The sequence below is a fragment of the Piliocolobus tephrosceles genome, chromosome 8 (assembly GCF_002776525.5).
Source record: "Piliocolobus tephrosceles isolate RC106 chromosome 8, ASM277652v3, whole genome shotgun sequence".
In the NCBI taxonomy this organism is placed as follows: domain Eukaryota; kingdom Metazoa; phylum Chordata; class Mammalia; order Primates; family Cercopithecidae; genus Piliocolobus; species Piliocolobus tephrosceles.
This window is the reverse complement of record NC_045441.1, coordinates 20488297-20509948: the sequence shown is the minus strand read 5'-3', so window position 1 is coordinate 20509948 and position 21652 is coordinate 20488297. Positions and strand designations below refer to the sequence as shown.

The following is a 21652-nucleotide window of genomic DNA, read 5'->3' as shown; positions in this document are numbered from 1 at the left end:
TTGCCCGCTTCCTTCGGCATGTGGGCCCCACCCCTCCCGCCCGTCCCAGAGCAGTGGAGGCCCGCCCTTTTCATCTACAGCCTATCGCAGAGGTCGTTGCTGTTCGCGCTGACCAATAGGAGTGGTGGCCGTCAAGGCAAGCCCCGCCCCGCGCCCTACGTCGGGTTAAGTGGGGTCCCTCACCAGCCCCGCGCTGATCATACGCCATGTGGCACTGTGGCCCGCGGCGGGGCTGTGTGCGCTGAGGCTGCTGAGTGGCGGGTGAGACGCTGCGGTGGGCGGCTAGAAGTGCTGGGCCTGCTGGCTCCCGGGAGAGGAAGGTCCAGGGCAGCCGGAGACATAGGGGTCCGCGTCCCTGCGCCCAGGCCTGGCAGCTCCCTGCACTGTGGGCGCCCCACACCCCGAGCCCCTGCCAAGGCCTTCCTTGGGCTCCCGCATCCGAGGCTCTGAGGCCAGAGGACCCGGGAGCTCCTGCGCCTCCAGGGCTGGGGGCCGGGCCTGCCCGTGGCGCTCCTGGCAGGGCCCTCCATTTTATGAATAAAGGGAGATTTCTTGTGTTTTTTTTTTTTTTTTTTGAGATGGAGTCTTGCTCTGTTGCCCAGGCTGGAGTGCAGTGGTGCGATCTCGCTCACTGCAAGCTCTGCCTTCCGGTTCACCCCATTCTCCTGCCTCAGCCTCCCGAGTAACTGGGACTACAGGCACCTGCCACCACGCCCAGCTAAATTTTTTTGTATTTTTAGTAGAGACAGGGTTCCACAGTGTTAGCCAGGATGGTCTTGAGCTCCTGACCTCATGATCCGCCCACCTCGGCCTCCCAAAGTGCTGGGATTACAGGTGTGAGCCACCGTGCCTGGGCAACAAACAAGTTTTTATTCTGCTTGAGTGCTTACAAGAAGCTAATATTATACTTACTAGATAATTACAATCAAATCTATAAGCTTTAAGATTTTAAGTCATCATGCTTATGAAAAACATTATTTCCTTTTTTTTAATGGTGAAAAGATATACATATATTTAGAATCAGCCAGCTGTACTCAGTTTAGATGATCCCAAGTTTGTTGGCAACATCCAAAGCATCGTAATCAGGAGCCAGTCGAACATATGCCTTCTTCTCTCCATCAGGCTGAATCAGGATGTTGACCGTGGCCACATCCACGTCCCAGAGCTTCTTCACATTCTGTTTGATCTGGTGCTTGTTGGCTTTAACATCAACAGTGAACACAAGCGTGCTGTTGTCTTCTATCTTCTTCACGGCTGACTCAGTGGTCAGTGGAAACTTGATGATAGCGTGGTGGTCAAGCTTGTTTCTCCGGGGGGTGCTCGTCCCAGGATATCTGGGCTGCAGTCGCAGTGTCTTGGGACGCTGGAAGGTGAGTGAGGTGCAGATCTTCTTTTTTTGGGGGGCTGTGGACACATTTCAACACTGCCTTCTTGGCCTTTAAAGCCTTTGCTTCGGCTTTGGCTTTAGGAGGGGCAGGAGCTTCCTCCTTCACCTTTGGTGCCATCTTGTGAAAAGTGAAAAACATTATTTCAATAATATGTTTTTTACAGTAAATCTGCCTAATAGTAGTTTCCAAAATATTTTTGGTAATTTTTAACCTTAAAGTTAAGCTAAGTAAAATATTTCCATTAAATATCTAGATCATTTAAATATCTAGATCATTTATAAATAAGATACAATACTAAAACTGATTACTGGACATAAGTAATTCAAGTTTATGTACTTTTGGCTTCTTATTTTTAAAGAGAAACCAGATATTTTGGCCTATTAATAAACATGTTTTTGCCTACCACACTGTACTATGTACTATGAGAAACTACCACACTGTACTGTGTACTATGAGAAACATATTACTATGAGAAAACACATCCCGATGTTGGGAGATGGTATACTCATACATTTTCTAATCTACTACAGAATGCTAACATATGACAGTTTAAAACTGTCTATGTCCTAGTTTTCTCTGGAAAATAAAAGTATTAAAATTATAATCAATATACGTAAATCAAACTACTAGAAACAGGCCAGGCGCAGTGGCTCATGCCTACAATCCCAGCACTTCGGGAGGCCAAGATGGGTGGATCAGGAGGTCAGGAGCTCGAGACCATCCTGGCTAACACGGCGAAACCATGTCTTCACTAAAAATATAAAAAATTAGCTGGGCACGGTGGCAGGCGCCTATAGTCCCAGCTACTCAGGAGACTTAGGCAGGAGAATGGCGTGAACCCGGGAGGTGGAGCTTTCAGTGAGCCGAGATCACGCCACCACGCTCCAGCCTGGGGGACAGAGCGAGACTCTCTCTCAAAAAACAAACAAACAAAAAACACTACTAGAAATAATAGAATAACTAGAAACAACTCTATGCAAAGTATGTAAGAAAAGTAGGGCATGTTTTGCAAGCAAAATAGGATGCAATATTTTATAAGGAAAACCATACAAAATATACAAATAAAAAGAGATAACCTAACCTTCCCTGTTATATTTGTATGGGTAAAATGTTATGTTTTCAAAAATTATATAAAATTCCTGGAAATTTGTCAATGTCCTCCTTATTCATGCTATGTGCTGGTATAGAGTTGTAAGTCATAATTACAGTTATTATTTTAAATGTTGTATGCCACAGAAAAAAAAAATCAGATATCCTTGTCAGTTGTAGTATAATGAACTCTCATCAGATCTTTCATCACAGCCATTTCATACCTTTTGTCATTTAGATATTATTTCCCACTGATGCTTTCCTGAAAGCTCCTGCAATCGCCTACAGGTCAGAATGCTTGTCTCCAACACAGGACTCCCTCTGAGAGTCACCCGTCTGGTCACCAAGAGAAATGCATATCTGAGTGCCTCATTGGGAGAGGGTAACCGGCAACTCAAAAGAATGAAACCATTTGTCTCTTACCTACCTATGACCTGGAAGCTCCCTATCTGGCCTTCTCTTCAAGTTGTCTCATCTTTCTGGACTGAACCAAGGTACATCTTTCACATATTGATTGATGTCTCCTGTCTCCCTAAAGTGTGTAAAACCAAGCTGGGCCCCGACCACCTTGGGCCCGTGTTGTTAGGACCTCCTGCAGAGGCATCATGGGTGCATCCTCAAACTTGGCAAAATAAACTTTCTAAAAAATCTGAGACCTGTCTCAGATTTTCAGGGTTCACACATGTAATGTAGGATGTCAATGTTTATAAAACAGACATCATTCTATCTACTATTAAAAATATGCTGCCAATTAACCTTAGACTTTCTCAACAAAATAAAAAATGTTGATGAGGCACAAATAATATATTTAAACTTAGATAATGTTGCAAGTTTTAATGTGCCTACTTCTCAATTTTTCAATACTATTTTTACTAATTTAACACTGTAAGAAAAATGAGTAATGAAAACATGAATAAAAGTGTTTACAGGGAGTGCACGTTTCCTCCAGCCTCTGCCCATCTCCAGCTTTCATCCCAACTGTCCTGACAGTGGCTCTAAGCATTTCTCCTTTCTCTGTACCAAGATGTCCCTGCTGAAGCGAACTCAAATCTTACCATGTGTTATGACACACTGTGATGATGAGCAACCAAAGCCTCGAGGAAGAGATGCTTTTATAAAACAAGACTTGCAGAATATAATGTGTGAAGTAAAGCCCATGGCAGAGCTCCCTTTAGCACCCGGGGAGCACACAGGAAGCTTTTGCCTCACCTTCCTCACTGGCCCGCAGCCACGTCTCCCCAGGTCAGTCTTGAGGACAACAAAACTCTGGTCTTCACTGTGGACACACTACCAGGTGCTTCAAAGCCATGGCCTCTTCTCAGGTGGGTCCTGAGGAGAACAGAGCTCTAGTTCTAATCCTAACCCCAATCCTGTCTCTAGACTTTGACCCTGACCCTAAACCCTGATGCCTACCGTGGTCCCTAATTCTGACCCTGACTTTGACCCTGACTTTGATCTTGACCCTGACCATGAACCCATCTCTAACCATAATCCAGCCGTAACTCTGACCCAGACTCTAATCCTAACCCTAACCCTACTATTATCTTTACAATCTATCTCTAATCTTACCCCCTACTGCTAAATAGCTGTACCCAAAAGCACTTTTTAAATTATTTAACTTCTTTTCTTTGAATTCTCTAAGGACATCCTAAAGGAGATGTCATTATTTATTTTGCAGTCACTCTGAGTGGTATGGCTTCAGAGAGGAAGTTCTAATACTTTACAAGACATAAAAAGTTTGGAGAGTAACAGCACGGGGTTGTTAGGGATGCATGTTGACATTCACGATAGTCATTGGTGCTGTTCTCCAAATATTTTCAGTTCAGCTTTTATGAATGCATTCTGATTATTCCAACCTACCTACTTAAATGTTTGCATGACCACATAGCTTTTTTTTTTTTTTTTTGGCCAATGGAGGTGAGAAGAAATAACATGTGACTTTTTCAGGAGAAATCTCTAAGAACAGAGTTCTATTCAGCATGCTTTTTTCTCTTTTCTATAGCAATAATTTTAGCAATATTAATAGCTTCAAAAACTAACTTAGCTATTAGGTTTTTTAAAAGGTCTTTTGTCTTCCAGTTTGTAAGCCACACTGATCAGGACTACAGAGTTGAATTATTAGAAGTGATAAAGGAAAGATAATGCTTATCTTTTAAAAACATGAATTACCTGTTTAATGGGCACAAGCAGGTTTTGTTCTATTCATCAGGTAATAAATAAAACTTTACACAAAAAGTGAGGGTCAGGGGATGCAGAGAACACACAACTGACTTCATGGCAGGAAGATTCTTAGTGCTAATTCAATATTACTACTTATTAGCTGCAAAATATAATTGTATTTGAAATTTTTATCATGGACACTAACCATCATTATGGACACAGGATGGCCATTGACCAATGAGAAAAGATGGTGGTCGTAACAACCAGCAGTGCCCATGGCATATCCGCCAGTGTGCAGTGACTATCAGCTCCGACTGATCTGGATGTCTTAACAGCTTCATCTGTGAGTGACAGGATTGCCTTGTGTCAATGGCTCTCAAACTTGGGTGCTTGCTTGAATCTCTTAAAGAATTTTCAAAAATATGTTCATCGCTAATTCACAATTATACTGTTTAGGAATTATGAATCTGGGCGCTCCTGTATTGGGTGCATATATATTTAGGATAGTTAGCTCTTCTTATTGAATTGATCCTTTTACCATTATGTAATGGCCTTGTCTCTTTTGATCTTTGTTGGTGTAAAGTTTGTTTTATCAGAGACTAGGATTGCAACCCCTGCCTTTTTTTGTTTTTCTTCTGCTTGGTAGATCTTCCTCCATCCCTTTATTCTGAGCCTATGTGTGTCTCTGCATGTAAGACGGGTCTCCTGAATACAGTACACTGGTGAGTCTCCACACTTTATCCAATTTGCCAGTCTGTGTCTTTTAATTGGAGCATTTAGCCCATTTACATTTAAGGTTAATATTGTAATGTGTGAATTTGATGCTGTCATTATGATGTTAGCTGGTTATTTTGCTCATTAGTTGATGTGGTTTCTTCCTAGCATCGATGGTCTTTACATTTTGGCATGTTTTTGCAGTGGCTGGTACTAGTTGTTCCTTTCCACGTTTAGTGCTTCCTTCAGGAGCTCTTGTAGGGCAGGCCTGGTGGTGATAAAATCTCTCAGCATTTGCTTGTCTGTAAAGGATTTTATTTCTCCTTCACTTATGAAACTTAGTTTGGCTGGATATGAAATTCTGGGTTGAAAATTCTTTTCTTTAAGAATGTTGAATATTGGCCCCCACTCTCTTCTGGCTTGTAGAGTTTCTGCTGAGAGGTCTGCTGTTAGTCTGATGGGCTTCCCTTTGTGGGTAACCTGACCTTTCTCTCTGGCTGCCCTTAAGATTTTTTCCTTCATTTCAACTTTGGTGAATCTGGCAATTATGTGTCTTGGAGTTGCTCTTCTCGAGGAGTATCTTTGTGGCGTTCTCTGTATTTCCTGAATTTGAATGTTGGCCTGCCTTGTTAGGGTGGGGAGGTTCTCCTGGATAATATCCTGCAGAGTGCTTTCCAACTTGGTTCCGTTCTCCCCATCACTTTCAGGTACACCAATCAGACATAGATTTGGTCTTTTGCCATAGTCCCTTATCTCTTGGAGGCTTTGTTCATTTCTTTTTACTCTTTTTTCTCTAAACTTCTCTTCTCACTTCATTTCATTCATTTGATCTTCAATCACTGATACCCTTTCTTCCAGTTGATCGAATTGGTTACTGAAGTTTGTGCATTTGTCATGTAGTTCTCATGACATGGTTTTCAGCTCTATCAGGTCATTTAAGGACTTCTCTACATTGGTTATTCTAGTTAGCCATTCATTTAATCTTTTTTCAAGGTTTTTAGCTTCTTTGCGATGAGTTCGAACTTCCTCCTTTAGCTCAGAGAAGTTTGATCATCTGAAGCCTTCTTCTCTCAACTCATCAAAGTCATTCTCCATCCAGCTTTGTTCCATTGCTGGTGAGGAGCTGCATTACTTTGGAGGGGGAGAGGTGCTCTGATTTTTAGAATTTTCAGCTTTTTTGCTCTGTTTTTCCCCCATCTTGGCAGTTTTATCTAACTTTGGTCTTTGATGATGGTGACGTACAGATGGGGCTTTGGTGTGGATGTCCTTTCTGTTTCTTAGTTTTCCTTCTAACAGTCAGGATCCTCAGCTGCAGGTCTGTTGGAGTTTGCTGGAGGTCCCCTTCAGACCCTGTTTGCCTGGGTATCAGCCACGGAGGCTGCAGAATGGTGAATATTGCTAACAGCAAATGTTGCTGCCTGATCGTTCCTCTGGAAGCTTCATCTCAGAGGGGACCCTGGCTGTGTGAGGAGTCAGTCAGCCCCTACTAGGGGGTGCCTCCCAGTTAGGCTACTCAGGGGTCAGGGACCCGCTTGAGGAAGCAGTCTGTCCGTTCTCAAATCTCAAACTCCATGCTGGGAGAACCACTACTCTCTTCAAAGCTGTCAGACAAGAACATTTAAATCTGCAGAAGTTCCTGCAGCCTTTTGGTTGGCTATGCCCTGTCCCCAGAGGTGGAGTCTACAGAGGCAGACAGGCCTCCTTGACCTGCGGTGGGCTCCACCCAGTTCGAGCTTCCCGGTCACTTTGTTTTACCTACTCAAGCCTCAGCAATGGTGGGCATCCCTCCCCCAGCCTCGCTGCTGCCTTGCAGTTAGATCTCAGACTGCTGTGCTAGCAATGAGCAAAGCTCCGTGGGCATGGAACACTCCAAGATAGGTGTGGGATATAATCTCCTAGTGTGCAGTTTGCTAAGACCCTTGGAAAAGCACAGTATTAGGGTGGGAGTGACATGAATTTCCAGGTGTTGTGTGTCAGGGTTTCCCCTGGCTAGAAAAGGGAATTCCCGTACCCCTTGCACTTCCTGGGTGAGGCAACACCTCACCCTGCTTCGGCTCTCGTTCGGTGGACTTCACCCACTGTCCAGCACCCACTGTCCAATGCGCCCCAGTGAGACGAACCCGGTACCTCAGTTGGAAATGCAGAAATCACCCGTCTTCTCTGTCACTCATGCTGGGAGTTGTAGCCTGGAGCTGTTCCTATTTGGCCATCTTGGAACCCCCCAGCTTTAGCTTCTTTCCAGGTAATGCTGCATCTGCATTTGAGACCAGAGGCATTAACATGGGTTAAATTGTGAAACAGTCTAGCATTAGATATGGCAGTAGCAACTAGACGATCAGCCATTTGATTCCCTGCAGTCAAAGATCCTAGAAGAGGTGTATGAGCCCTAATGTGAGTGATGTAAAAAGGGGGCATTCTACTCCTAACTGCTGTTTGCAATTGGATAAATAAAGGCATCAGTTGTTCATCTGTATGAAATTGTAACTGAGCATTTTCATTTAATTCTGTGGAATGAACCACATATGAAGAACAGAAACCATATTAATAGGCATATCAAAAGCATTCAATACCTCAATTACAGCTAAAAGCTCTGCTTTTTGAGCTGAAGTATAGGGTGTCCGAAAATCTTTACATTTTGAGCCAGAATAAGAAGCTTTACCATTACTAGACCCATCTGTAAAAACACTCTCACACCTTCAATTGGCTTAAATTTAGTTATTTTAGTGAGAATCCAATTCGTTACTTTCAAAAATTGAAACAGTTTCATTTTAGGAAAATGATTATCGAGAATTGCTTAGTAACCAAGTCCTCGAAAGCCTGCAGTTTCTCTTTACTCAGTGGCCACTGTTCTAGCCAATTTGGATAGCATTTTAAAGGTATAGGTTCTGGAGGCTTAATGATGGTCACCATCAAAAATGATATCCTAAACCTTGGTGGGAACTTTGTTTTTCCACTTAAGCAGTTCTTTCAAACCTTGCAAATTTTTTCCTAGTCCCATACCAGATACATACCCCATTTAGTGCATCATATGTTGACTTTGGGGGCTGTATAATTGTTCTGGAATTAGAACTTGTGCTCCCCATTGTTGTAATAAATCTCTCTCCCATAAATTTATAAGTATAGAAGTTATAATTGGCTGATTAGTCCCAAGTTGTACATCAGACCCTTCACAATGCAAAACATAACTACTTTGATATACTTCAGGGGATTTACCAACTCCAACTATGATAAATTACACTAAGTTAAATTGAATTGGCCATGCGGATCACCAGTGTGACAGAGAAATGATTGAAATGTCTGCTCCTGTATCTACCACACCTTTAAATTTCTTTCCCTGAATAGTTATTTCAAAGGTAGGACGTTTATCAGTAATTTGATTCACCCAATAAGCTGCTGTGCCTTGTTTATTTGTGCTTCCAAATCCTCATGCTCATTTAATTTCACTTTCCCCATTTCCACATATGGCATAATCTGTGCTATAAGCTCTCCTGGCTCTGCTTTCCAGGGAACAGACGTAGATATAACAGTTTGAATTTCCCCATCTAAGTCAATAACTCCTGTATGTATTGGTTCTCCTTTTACATTTAAACTAGACCTTCCTAAAAGTAATCCTATCATCCCCAGTTGCAAGGGTCCACAGACCCCTATTGGAACTTTTTACGGGAGTTCCCCAGACAGAAGGCTCAGAGCTTTTGTGCAGCATAAATCTACTGTGGCACTACTGGCTGTTTTGGGGGACAGATATTGCACAGGGATGAGGGAATGGCCTGAGCTGGAAATGCTCTGGTTTGGAATGGGGCCTGGGATGGTCCCCTCACAGCATTTCCCAAAATCGGGTTCCCATCTTTATCAAATTTAGAGTGACATGGATTAGCCCAATGTTTTCCTTTTTTACATTCTGGACATATTTCAGGATCAGCAGTTTTCTTTTTTTCCCAAAGTGGTGGGCTGACTCACTGATATTTTATACATTGTTTTAGTATGACCATGCTTCCCACAGATAAAATAAGCTCCAGGAAACAGAGTATTACCTTTAGCCACTCTCAGTCCTGCCATTGCCTGTGCAAACAAAGTAGCTTTAAGCAGATTACCTCTGATACCATTACAGGCCTTGATATAAGCAACTAAATGTGCTTTCCCTCTAAAAGGACACAGAGCAGCCTGGCACTTAGGAATAGCATTATTGAAAGCTAATAAACACATCACTATACCCTGAGCAGCCGAATCAGCAATCGTCGTAGCCCCTAGCCCTAGCCCTTAGCCCTAGCCCCTAGCCCTAAATCTAACCCTAACCCTAGCCCTAGCCTTAACCCTAGCCCTAACCCTGACCCTAGCCATAGCCCTAGCCGTAGCCCTAGCCCTAACCCTAGCCCTTGCCCTAGCCCTAACCCTTAACCCTAACCCTAACCCTAACCCCTAACCCCTAACACTAACCCTAACCATAACCCTAACTCCTAACCCTAACCCTAACCATTTTTTGGGCTACTTACTTCATTTTTATAAGACTTTTACTGGTTTTATTTTTAAGTTTAAAAAAGTTTTTTTTTTTAAAAAAGAGAAAAATCCTTAATTCTCAAAGACTTTTCAAAATAGAACTCCTAAATAGTAATTGATAGCACTTAATACCTATTTTCCTGATAAAAAATTCTAAAAGAATAAAAATAATTTCCTCCTGCCTTCGTATTATAACCAGAATAGTTGAAATAATATGCTTCAATTGATAGTAAAGTAGCATTTACGTTTTTGGATCAATGAAGCTAAGCCAGCACTAAGAATTCTGTTACTATTCCTCCACTACATTTCAGAGTTATTTCTTCATCCCTGTACAAACCGCAATAATGAGTCGGCTAGGTCCATTTAGAGTATGAACCCAACCCTAAAAGAAAGAAGATTTCCATTGGTTACACATTTTAGAAAATTGTTGTTATCTTGGAACATCTGCAGTCTAATCTCAATAAATTTCAAACAAGGGCACTGAGACCCCAGCTAATAGAACTATCTAATTCAGTATTATTAAGATCCCAAAGATCAATGGCAAAGCATTGGCTATTTTCTGCACTTTGTCCAATAATTAAAATTTGGCCAGGCTTGTTGTTCGTAGCAGGAGCCATGTATGGTTTTGTGGCGTTTTGTGACATCTTAAGGGCTAGAGTGGACCTTGTCCTTATATCATGATCTGCTAAGCAATTCACCAACCATACTTCTCCACCTTAGTCCTGATTTTAGCCTCCTTAGGAGAACACTGAAAACATGATTGGCAGTAATGTGTGTTGACTTACTTAAAGATGTTACAGGAAAGATTATGCTTAAGAGTAGTTAGAGGGAAATGTCTTTTTGAGTTTGTTTCCTAAGCCCCAAGCTATTCAGCTGACCTTATTATGTCTCTTTACCTTACAGTATAAAAGTCAAAATGTGTATAATAGGAGACAAGAGATATGGGAGGAGAAGATGAAGAGACTAATATTAATTGAGCCTTTTTAGTAGGGACCCGACTTTTACTAGAGTCTGAGCACTCCTCTCCTCATACATTGTCTCATTTAACCAACTCTCCAAAGTAGTATCTGTCCTGTTTTATGGAAAGAGCAACTCAAAAATGTTGCATTGCCAGTAAGTGGTGCAGCTGGAATTTATCTGCCCCCAAAGCTTCACAGACTTGCTTTGAAGAAGACAGTATAATTCAAAGTACTTTCAGAATGACACAGCAGTATACTGAGGTTAAAAAAAAAATTAGTATTCCCAAACTGAGATCCTTCTGTGAGCTTTGTAACTCTTGTTTACCCTGGCAGTTAGTTGCAGTACTACCAAGTTGGCCATCAAGAACATTCCGGTCTCTTTAAGCTATAGTGGGAAAGCCAAGATATAAAAACATCAGCCATGGGAATTTTGAGACTAGAGTAGTTAGAAGCTAATTTAAGATCTCCATCCAACTCTAAGATAGTCAGGGTAACTGCCAGAAGAACCTCATGATCCCAAAGTGGGATTTTGCCCTAGTATAATGGGTTCATATTTGATTGGCTGCACTTAGCTATAAATCCTGAGGAGAAGACAGACATCAGAAAATAATTGGGCTAGAAAAACCTTACTTTAAAGCAAAACACAGAATCCAGGTAAGTGGGCTTACTGGGAAAGGCTTATGGCATGTTGCTCCCACAATGGAGGGCCTACTGATGGCGATGGTTAGGCTCCTGCTCTCCTGCTGCACCACCATTTCTCCCAAGGCCTTGGTGTAGGTGTAAGTATTGGGCCAATCTCTGATCCGCTTGGGTGTGATCTCGTCAATAACAGTGTTGTCTGTAGATAAAAGGTAGTCAGAGTAAAAAGAATTCTAGCAACATGTGTTAGACAATAGACCAAAAGGAAAATGTGAGACACAGTCAAACAAAACTTCCACCCTTTAGCCATGGTTCTGGAATTCAGAACAGTCACATGATACCAAATTTGAGTGCATACCTGCTCAAAGTATGCATGAGCTCTTCTCCCTGCTAAGCCCAATCTTATCAGTCAAATCCTGTGCCCTCCCATCCAGACAGGTAGGTAGATAGATGGATAGAATCAATAGCAATGCCACTTTATTACTACTACTAGTGTAGGGCTATTAGTACTACTTTATTAGTACAGCTTTAGCGCTTTTACTTTACCAGTACTGATTACTCTGTAGTAGTACTAATTTGAGGTAATTACATACCACCTCTTTAATTCCTCTCCAACAAGCTCATAAGTACATTCATTACACACATTTTTGAGTCCCAGTCATTCTCCCAGTAGTGTGCTGGATGCTGTGTTCAGGGAGTTTGAGGCTCTCATCCAAGGTGTTTCAGTGGCAGCCCTGTTCAGTGTTATTCCATAGAAACCCAGTGCAGTGATCCTGAAGACTTTAGCTTTACATTTTAAAAATTTCATTCAAGGCAAATCAAATCAAAGTGACTACTTTTTGCAGACTGACAATCTTTTTTACCAGTACTATGTAATGCATTTTGAAGGTCTGTTTAGAGCCTATGATAATAACTTGCTAATTATTTCCAGAGATTTTCAACGAATTCTGAAGTCTGTCAAGGGGGGTGATTATAGCACTCTGAAACAGCTTCAAAATCATGAATATTGAATACTCCTACTTACAAGATGACGTGTATCATGAATAACTGAGTTACCATAGCATCAGCCTAATCTTTCTTAAAAACATGTCAGAACCAGCCGGGCACAATGGCTCACACCCGTTATCCCAGCACTTTGGGAGGCCGCGGCGGGCAGATCATGAGATCGGGAGATTGAGACCATTCTAGCCAACATGGTGAAACCCCGTCTCTACTAAAAATACAAAAATTAGCTGGGCATGGGTGGTGTGTGCCCGTAATCCCAGCTACTCAGGCTGGGGCAGGAGAATCACTTGAACCAGGGAGCAGAGGTTGCAGTGAGCTGAGACTGTGCCACTGCACTCCAGCCTGGTGACAGAGCAAGACTCCATCTCAAAAAAAAAAAGTCAGAACCATTTGATTGATAACCCCAAAATCTTTCTACATACACCTCTCTAAGAGAGCAAAAAAATTATTGTCAATTAAATATCTAACATTTATTCTAGCTCAGATCTATGTGGTTAAATTATTAATATAACATAGCTTTTTAAAAATTAAGCTGTTGGAATATGCTAGTGTGCTTTTTCTGATCAACGTTGTACATTTATTTCTATTTTATACAACAGAACATAACTATACTATTTCGATTGTAGAAAATCTTCAGTGTTACCACCTTGCTGACATGACAAATTTTTGAACAACTAAGGTGTTCATGAGGTTAAGACTTATTCAGAATCACAACTGTCAATATTAATCCTCATTTGATCCTGGGGGAGAACTTGGGCATTGACCATTATGTTTCCATTTTTCTTGCTTTGCTTCTGAGTGCTGTGTTCTGAATACTCAAATGCCTTTTCATTTAAATTGAATAGAGAAAGATTGAGAGGTTCTAGAATTAAAAACAACTTAAAACTACACAGAAATATCAAGGATATTTTAATTATATGGTCACCTAGCGGCTGGAAAAGAGTGTAGGATGCTGCAGACACCTCTCCATCTTCACAATAATCCTACCTCATTCCATTTCTGGGTCAACAGTAGATTGACTGACCTAAGACTATTTTCCCTCAACTGCAAAAATAGTTTATAAAAACCAGGTCTTGAGGGAATACAGCTTCATTTCAATACAACTGTAAAGAAAAAATTCCTAGAAAACATCAGAGCCCAACAATGTGCTGGGATTGTATGTCACATGGCTACTATCAGTTGCCGTCATTAATGTTGGGGTACCTGGAAAGGATAATACTTGGAGGGACGGGAGCCTCATAAAGCTTAGTGAGTTTGCTTGTATTAGAAAATGTTGGGTTTTGTTGTTGTTGTTCTTGTTGTTTGTTGTTGTTGTTGTTGCTGTTTTGAAACGAAGCCTCAGTCTTGTCGCCCAGGCTGGAGTGCAGTGGCAAAATCTTGTCTCACTGCGATCTCCGCTTCCTGGGTTCAAGCAATTCTCCTGCCTCAGCCTCTTGAGTAGCTGGGATTACAGGCACCCACCAGCACACCCGGCTAATTTTTGTACTTTTAGTAGAGACGGGGTTTCACCATGTTGGCCAGGATAGTCTCAAACTCCTGACCTTAGGTAAGCTGCCCGCCTTGGCCTCCCAAAGTGCTGGGATTACAGGCATGAAAACATTTTGGTTTTATAGATTTCTAACAACGTACCTGGAAGAAATGTTAATATTCTAGAGATGGCTTACCTCTGCTACTCTTAGCTACACCTGTATTCCACTGTTTTATCTTCTCATTCTAATTCTACTTGTGAAAATGGCAATAATTATATTCATTGTAAATTCTCAGGCTATTATGAGGGTAAACAGAAATATTCACAACTGCATTTAAGCTCTTTGATAAAACAAAATGAGCCAATAAACCTAAGGCATTCCTATTTTTAAATAAAACAACCAGAGATCATCATATATCTGCATAGGTAATAGTTGGTTTTAAAATGTCATTTCTGGCCACATGTAGTAGCTCAAACCTGTAATCCCAGCAGGTTGAGAGGCCAAGGAAGGAGGATCACTTGAGTCCAAGAGTTTGAGACCAGCCTGGGCAGCATAATAAGACCCAGTCTCTACAGAAAGTTTTAAAAATTAGCTGGGCATGGTGGTGTGCACCTGTAGTCCCAGCTACTGAGGAGGCTGAGGTAGGAGGATTGCTTGAGCCTGGGAGTTGTAGGCTGCAGGGAGCCATAATTGTGTCATCATACTCCAGCCCGGGTGACAAGAGTGAGAGCCTGTCTCAAAATGAATGAGTTAATGAATGAATGAATGAAACAAAAATGAATTATCATTTGTAATACAGCCAAAGAGATCATCTGCTAGCTCATTCAGCCACTTCCTAGGTTCAGACACAAGATTACTGTAAACATGCACAGGCACTGGTTGGGCAATGCCCTTCTCAGGACTATTCACTCAATTCAGGGTTGCTGCTGTTATTCTCAATTTATTTTAAAAACGGTAAATAAGTTAGCAGGGAGAAAAAACACTATGTAAACCAAAATACATGTCTGAAATTAATCTAAATGTTCTTCAGTACACTCAGGAAGATATTTTGACCCATGGGTCTCAAATTCTAAACTTGAATTGCTTCAGAAGAAGCATAAAGTCATTGAAAATTTCAGAAAGCAGTATGTGTAGTCTACATGTGTACACACATAGACACATACACAGTTTCTTCTAAAGATGACTCTCAATTTTGGTTTCAAACTTATTGAATCAACATGATGATACATTAATAGTTACATTATTTATGCATTTACTGATTGAAATACTAAGAAGCATACGTATTTCCCCTCCCCCACGTTCCAATTTTCTTATGCAACAAGTTGGCAAGCCTAGACATTCATCAGGAAATCTGTTAGAGAGTAAGTACTGGACACACTGTCTTATGATAACACTTGCTCTCTCTTTCTCCAGTCAGGATTATATAATTCACTTGACTGTTGTAGTTATCAAGTTGCATTTGCTTATGTGTCTGTCTCCCAATTGAACAGTGAGTCCAGGAGAGTAGGGATTATGATTTTTATCTCTGTGTCTAATCACTTTTCTGCCCCCAGGAGCCAGCTGCCTTATTCAGTAAATGGATGCTCTTTGACATGGTAATCTTGATTGGTCAATTTCTGTACTATATAAGGTTTTGGGAAGCAGAGATGGACAATGATGAGAGAGTGGGTGAACTCAAAAGAAGATGAGGTTGTAGGGAGAATGCGGGAAAGGAAGGAAGGAAGGGGGTATCTTTGTAGAGCAGGTAGCGAAATTGGAAGTCAAAGTGTCCAGTGGCAGTGGTGATAGGTGTTGACCAACCTCGGTTTGATGAAGGTGGTGTGAGAGTCAATTTAAACTTCTCACTGGGAAGCAAGGTATTTCTGAGTCTAATGCTTACGGAGAATTGGCCTCTGTATTTCCCTCCAGACTTTTAGGAAGCACCCAGCCTGGCCCAAACATAAGCCAGATCCTGAATGACCTGCCAATGGCCTATGTGAGAATTATCCAGTTTGATTAAGAAAAAATTTAATCATATTCTGGTTTGTATATGAAGCCTGCTAACATCAAAGTACACAGAATTTTCATTTTTATGTCAGCTACTTAGCTGTCATTTTGAAGCTGCGCAATGATTAAATTAAATTAAATCACAGGCCGGGCACAATGGCTCACGCCTGTAATCCCAACACTTTGGCCGAGGTCAGGAGTTGGAGACCAGCCTGGCCAACATGGCGAAATCCCATCTCTACTAAAAATAAAAAATTAGTAAGGCATGGTGGCGGGCACCTGTAATCCCAGCTACTCAGGAGGCTGAGGCAGGAGAATCGCTTGAACCTAGGAGGCAAAGGTTGCAGTGAGCCGAGATCATGCATTGCACTCCAGCCTGGGCAACAAGAGTAAGACTCAATCTCAAACAAACAAACAAAAAGCATAAGTGCTAGCATCAGCTTTCAACATTCCCCTGGAAGAGATCAGCTTTTTTGGTGTTAACAACGTGTTCTATACCACCAAGGCAAGACTATTGTCCACTGTCTGACCTCGTTTCATATCTCCCAGAGGGCTGTGATGAGGGCCACTACTGCTGGCTGTGGGGGTCTCCATTTCCCTGCCTCTCACCCCTGCACCCTCAGGGCACATGGACCTTTCCTTTTTTACATGGCAGACTAGCTGTGGCTTCTGGTGGCCGTGTCGCTTCAGAAGTGTGGTTTTTAGTAGGTACAGATATACTAGGATCTGTCACTCAATTACAGCTTCTAGGAACTGAAAGACAGCAGGAGACAAAGAGAGCAGGAGAAAGAGGAAGCATGGGAATCAGAAGATAAATGATCTTCATTTCAAATGAAGACTGCTCAGTGAAAAATCTCCTTAAGGCACTATTTCCCAAACTTACCTGTTCATGAGTGTGAATTACACAGGGACCCTAGGAAAAATCCAGGTCCCTTGATGCTATTTTAGAACCACCAAACACATCTGCAGAGGTAAGAGTCTGGATAATCTGTGTTTTCAACATGCCCTGGAAATTCCAACAGTCAGGCAAATTAGGGAATCACTAATTTAAAAGAAGTTCACTCCATCAACTTAAGTCACTAAGATTTGAATATATCAGGATTAGCTCTCAAAAACACAGGGCTTCTTGGAGTAATTGAATTTTAAAATTATTAAATCCCCTAATGCTATCCCTCCCCTAGCACCCCACCCACTGACAGGTTCCAGTGTGTGATGTTCCCCTCCCTGTGTCCATTTGTTCTCATTGTTCAACTCCCACTTATGAGTGAGAACATGTGGTGGTTTTCTGTTCCTGTGTTAGTTTGCTGAGAATGATGGCTTCCAGCTTCATCCATGTCCCTGCAAAGGACATGAACTCATGCTTTTGTATGGCTGTAGAGTATTCCATGGTGTATATGTGCCACATTTTCTTTACCCAGTCTATCACTGATGGGGATTTGGGTTGGTTCTAAGTCTTTGCTATTGGGAACAGTGCTGCAATAACCACACGTGTACATACGTGTACATGTGTCTTTTAGTAGAATGATTTGTAATCCTTTGGGTATATACCCAGTAACGGGATTGCTGGGTCAAATTGTATTTTTGGTTCTAGATCCTTGAGGAATCGCCACACTGTCTTCCACAATGGTTGAACTAATTCACACTCCCACCAACAGCGTGTAAGCGTTCCTATTTCTCCACATCCTAATGTAGCACCGAATGTCGATGACAGGTTTATGGGTGCAGCAAACTACCCTGTCCTGTGTATACCTATGTAACAAATCTGCACATTCTCCATTTGTGTCCCAGAATTTAAAAGTATAATAATAAAAAAGATTGAAAATTTAAAATTTTAATACAAAATTAGGCTTTAGTTATTTGCAAAATACATTGTATTTTCAATGTGAAAAACAAAGGGTTATTGTATGTATTATCGATAAAGTTATATAGTTTCTCATAAAAATAACATTTAAAAATGGAGAATTCTAAAAGAAAAATAATTAAATTCCTTTAGGACTATTTAAATATGTATCTGTCAATTTTAACATGAAAATTCTCTTACCTTTATACATCCCACATTCTAATAAGGACTAATTGACATGAATTATGAGCAGTAAAGAAATATGTGTATGAGTGTCCTTATACTTATAGGTATATATCTGTTTCTGTAAAAAATATCTCTTTTAGAGTCAGAAAATCTGTTTGGTCCCAGTTCTCACTAAAGATACTTAATAAACTCAATAAACTTTACTTTACTCTTAATGAGGTAAGAATGAGAACACAGGCGCCAGCAATGAGCTGGAGTTCCTCTGGCACAGGCTTCAGAGATCCTACCTTTAACATCCTCCTTTCATTCATTTGAGCCTGATAAGAGAGGAGTCTCTTGGGAGAGGAGCAAGTATACAACTTGGGGTCAGACAGCCCATGGTCAAAGTTGAACTCCACCACTGTTCAGCTGTGTGACTTTGGGCAAGTGACTTTCCCTCTCTGATCCTCATGATCATTTTTGGTAAAAACAGCACAATGACAGGTCTATGAATATTGGAGGAGCTGAAATAAAAATGTGTGTCTTAGTTTGAGTTTCCTGGAAGTAGATCCTGAGGTAAAGATTCAAGTACAAACATTTTATCTGGAGATGACTCTAGGACAGCAATTATACTGCCAGTTCTTCCTTAGGGTACTAATTGCAGGCAACACCAGTACAGGAGTGGGGAACTGAGACAGGAATGGAATGCAGCAGTTAAAGGGACCTTCATCAAGAACGTTTCCACTGTGGGCAGCCAGTACTCAGCCCTGTTGGGTACCTCTGAGAGACAGCATAGAACATGTGTTGGGTGCCTCTGAGAGACAGCATAGAACATATATCTCAGAGTCATCCCACCCAGAGCAAGGGAGTTCGGGTATTTATCCACTCATACCTACCAGACACTCCTCAGGGCTTCTTCCAAGGGCATGATTCCTCCAGAATGCCCTGCCTGCACTGCAAGAATGAGACCTGGAGGGTCAGTGGCAAGGGCCCTGACAGCACCTCCAGCAATGAGCAGGACCATAGCCTGGAGTGGAGAATTTCAGTCCCTCAGTGACCCCAACACACACACACACACACACACACTCCCTCCCTCTCTCTCTTGCTCTCTCCCTCTCTCTCATGCACACATACATTCTTTCTCTCCCTCTCTCTCACACACACACACCACACTCCAACACCAATACAGGGCCTATGTACATACACATACATGCATACATGACTGTTACCCACTTAGATCCTGGTGAATCCATGGGATAGAAGATAAGGTGGGAATCAGAGGGAAGAACAAAATTAAGGGGAGTGAAGGTCTTGGGAACAACATGCAAATGCAGTCAGAAAATCAAGAGGGAAGAGGAGTGGTCTGGACACCAAATGCTTGCTGGGTGGCACCTGCTCTACACACACTGTCAGTCATTCCCCAAGCAGCCTCGTGGGGTAGAAGGAATTCCCCTCAACTTACAGATGGCAGAAATGTAGTTCAGAAAAGAAAACTGACTTCACTAACTGGTTTTACTGCTTCTGGGTTCTGCTCCTTTGCTTTCTAGGCAATCATGGCAGAACTGACAAAAACATTTTCCCCCTTCACCACCTGTACCAGAGCCAATGAGAGGGGCTGGGGAACAGGCCATGAGGCCCTGCACCCACCATTCAATGTCTTCCGGACTGTGGTCCCTCAGGACTGTTGCACCACATGCTGGCAGCACTCCCGGTGTCTGGGTGTTTTGTGAAGTTGTACAGGATCCAGTAGATGTCACTGGCTCTGCTGTCATATCCTAAGAGGCAGCCAGGCAGGCTTGTGACTCTTGGCTGCTTCAACACCAGAGGATGAACAGCGCCTATGCACTGAGGCTTTTGGGAGAATAGGAGGAGGGAAAGGAAGGGCAGAATGGAGTGACGTAGGGTCCATCCACCACATCCCTGAATAGAAAGACCCCTGTTCCCACAGTAGTCCCACACCGGGACCAACACCGGCACTCATGAATATGCCAGCCTCCATTTCTGTGTCCTCGTCTGACAACTCCTTCCCACTTTCATCCTGGAGGCAAGACTCTGAACATACTAGCTCTGAGGGCACCTGAGTGTAACCTGAGACAGTGCCTGAAGACCTTTCATCCAAGCAGGATCCCTCCCTTGCTATCTCTAGACCTGCCCCACAAGCTCCCTCCCTGGTCTCCTGGCTCTTGTTCACTCCTAGGCAGCCTTCTACAGTCATCTCTAAAACGAATCTGACTGTCACTCCTTTATCCAGCAACTTCCATGGCTCCCCAGAGCCTTCCAGATCAAGTGCGAGTTCTTTCATCAGATGCTTGATCCCAAGCTCCATTCTACCTCCTGAATTAAGGTCCTGGAAAAGCCCGCCTTGCTCAGCACAAGTGCATCAATGAAGTCTGAAGCCTTGAACGTGGCCTTGGCCTTGAGGAAGTCATCAACACCCTGGCTAGTGAGGGTGCGGTACTGCTCCAGGATGATGGTGTCTGAAGTTGTGCACCAAGTCAGAGACCCTACAGAAGCATCGCTCCTCAGGAATGAGGTAGTACAGGACGTCCATGCACAGGGTAGATCTGCTGGTGCCATTACACTATGAGGGCATTGAGGTCCAAGATGGCAGCAATATATTCACTGATGTTCCTGCAGGGTGAGGCTGGAGAGAGGAAGCAGCTCCACAACACGTATGAAACCCTGGAAGCCCTTCCCAGCCAAAATCTCTGGACACTACCTCCAGAAACGGGTGCCCTCTGAGCACACTTGTCTCTCTGTCTCCCACTCCGAGTTCCCTCCTGGCCCCACATGCCCCAGTCTGGACCAGGACTTTTGAGCCCAGCAGGTGTTCAGTCCATGGTGTTGACTGCTCCCTGGGCCAGGAGAGCCCTTGGTGGCTCTGTGACTCCTCCTGTGGAACCACTGCCTCTGCCTTGGGACCTCCCGATTCCCATGGGAAGACCCCAAGGCTGTGGACTGCCCCACCTGCCCAGGGATCCTCCAACCCCATAGGCCTTACTTGATGCCTTAGCCCTCCCAGAACATGACATGTTTCTCAGAAGGTGACTTATTTCCAATGCCATTTGTGGATGTTTCCTGGGGACCTCTTGCTGTTCTCCTTTATAATCTGGAGGTCAGGGCCAAGAGGAGAAACCAGCCCAACCTCAGAATAAACAAAAGGCTCACTGCCACAAATGGCAACCGCCAAACAGTCAGCAGTGCTTCTGGAAGGAAGGAGGCTTCATTCTGCACAAAGCTCCTTGTTTGGCTTCTTTCTGAATCCAGGGAGGGGTAGGTACCAAGCCCAGCTTACCTGTGGTGTCTGTGTCTAGGATGTACAATGGGCCCCTGTTCCCACTGCAGGGTTGACGTTCCCTCCAGCTGGAGACCTGGGCTCCTGACACCGCCTGGCCTGTTTGTCCTGTGCTGGATGAGTATGGGAAGGCTGTACCTGGTATTTCCCTAGGCCCTTGGTTTCCACCATCTAGACATCCAGCAGGAGTGGCCATGCCCAGCCCCACACCTGAAAGGGAACTCCCTCATAGAGCAGCCGGGACATCTACGGATGGAAGAGTGCTCGGTGTGACAGGCCACAGTGGTCCCCGGGGAGAGAGCTCAGTGAGACAGGCCACAGGGTTCCCAGGGAGGATCGGGGGTGGAGGATTCTGGAGGTTTCCAGCCTTGGGCTCTGTGGTTCCTCAAAGAGGTTAGGTCTACCTAGTACCAGGCCTCCCCTCCCATGATTCAAAGAATGGATGAGTG

General features: G+C 43.1%; 3 long non-coding RNA genes across 8 annotated transcripts; 1 reads left to right on the top strand and 2 right to left on the bottom strand.

The window, feature by feature from the left end:
• Positions 1–139: 139 nt before the first annotated feature.
• On the top strand, positions 140–19592 carry LOC111523629. 4 transcript variants are annotated; one of them, XR_004229081.1, is made up of 4 exons: positions 140–261; positions 1123–1370; positions 2716–2971; positions 19456–19592. It is a non-coding gene; the product is annotated as an uncharacterized LOC111523629 (long non-coding RNA). The 4 variants fall into 4 exon arrangements; XR_003306894.2 differs by having other exon boundaries at positions 2716–3799; XR_003306895.2 differs by lacking the exon at positions 19456–19592 and adding an exon at positions 3502–5234.
• Positions 789–7421, bottom strand: LOC116418404. Of its 2 annotated transcripts, none has more exons than XR_004229085.1 (3): positions 7363–7421; positions 3687–3806; positions 789–1505 (listed from the first exon to the last, which is right to left on the bottom strand). It is a non-coding gene; the product is annotated as an uncharacterized LOC116418404 (long non-coding RNA). The 2 variants fall into 2 exon arrangements; XR_004229084.1 differs by lacking the exon at positions 7363–7421 and adding an exon at positions 4843–5234.
• LOC111523628 lies at positions 7420–21261 on the bottom strand. 2 transcript variants are annotated; one of them, XR_004229082.1, is made up of 7 exons: positions 20240–21261; positions 19556–19759; positions 18805–18935; positions 18217–18432; positions 16787–16909; positions 11473–11642; positions 7420–7605 (listed from the first exon to the last, which is right to left on the bottom strand). It is a non-coding gene; the product is annotated as an uncharacterized LOC111523628 (long non-coding RNA). The 2 variants fall into 2 exon arrangements; XR_004229083.1 differs by lacking the exons at positions 18217–18432; positions 20240–21261 and having other exon boundaries at positions 19556–19680.
• Between the last annotated feature and the right edge of the window lie 391 nt (positions 21262–21652).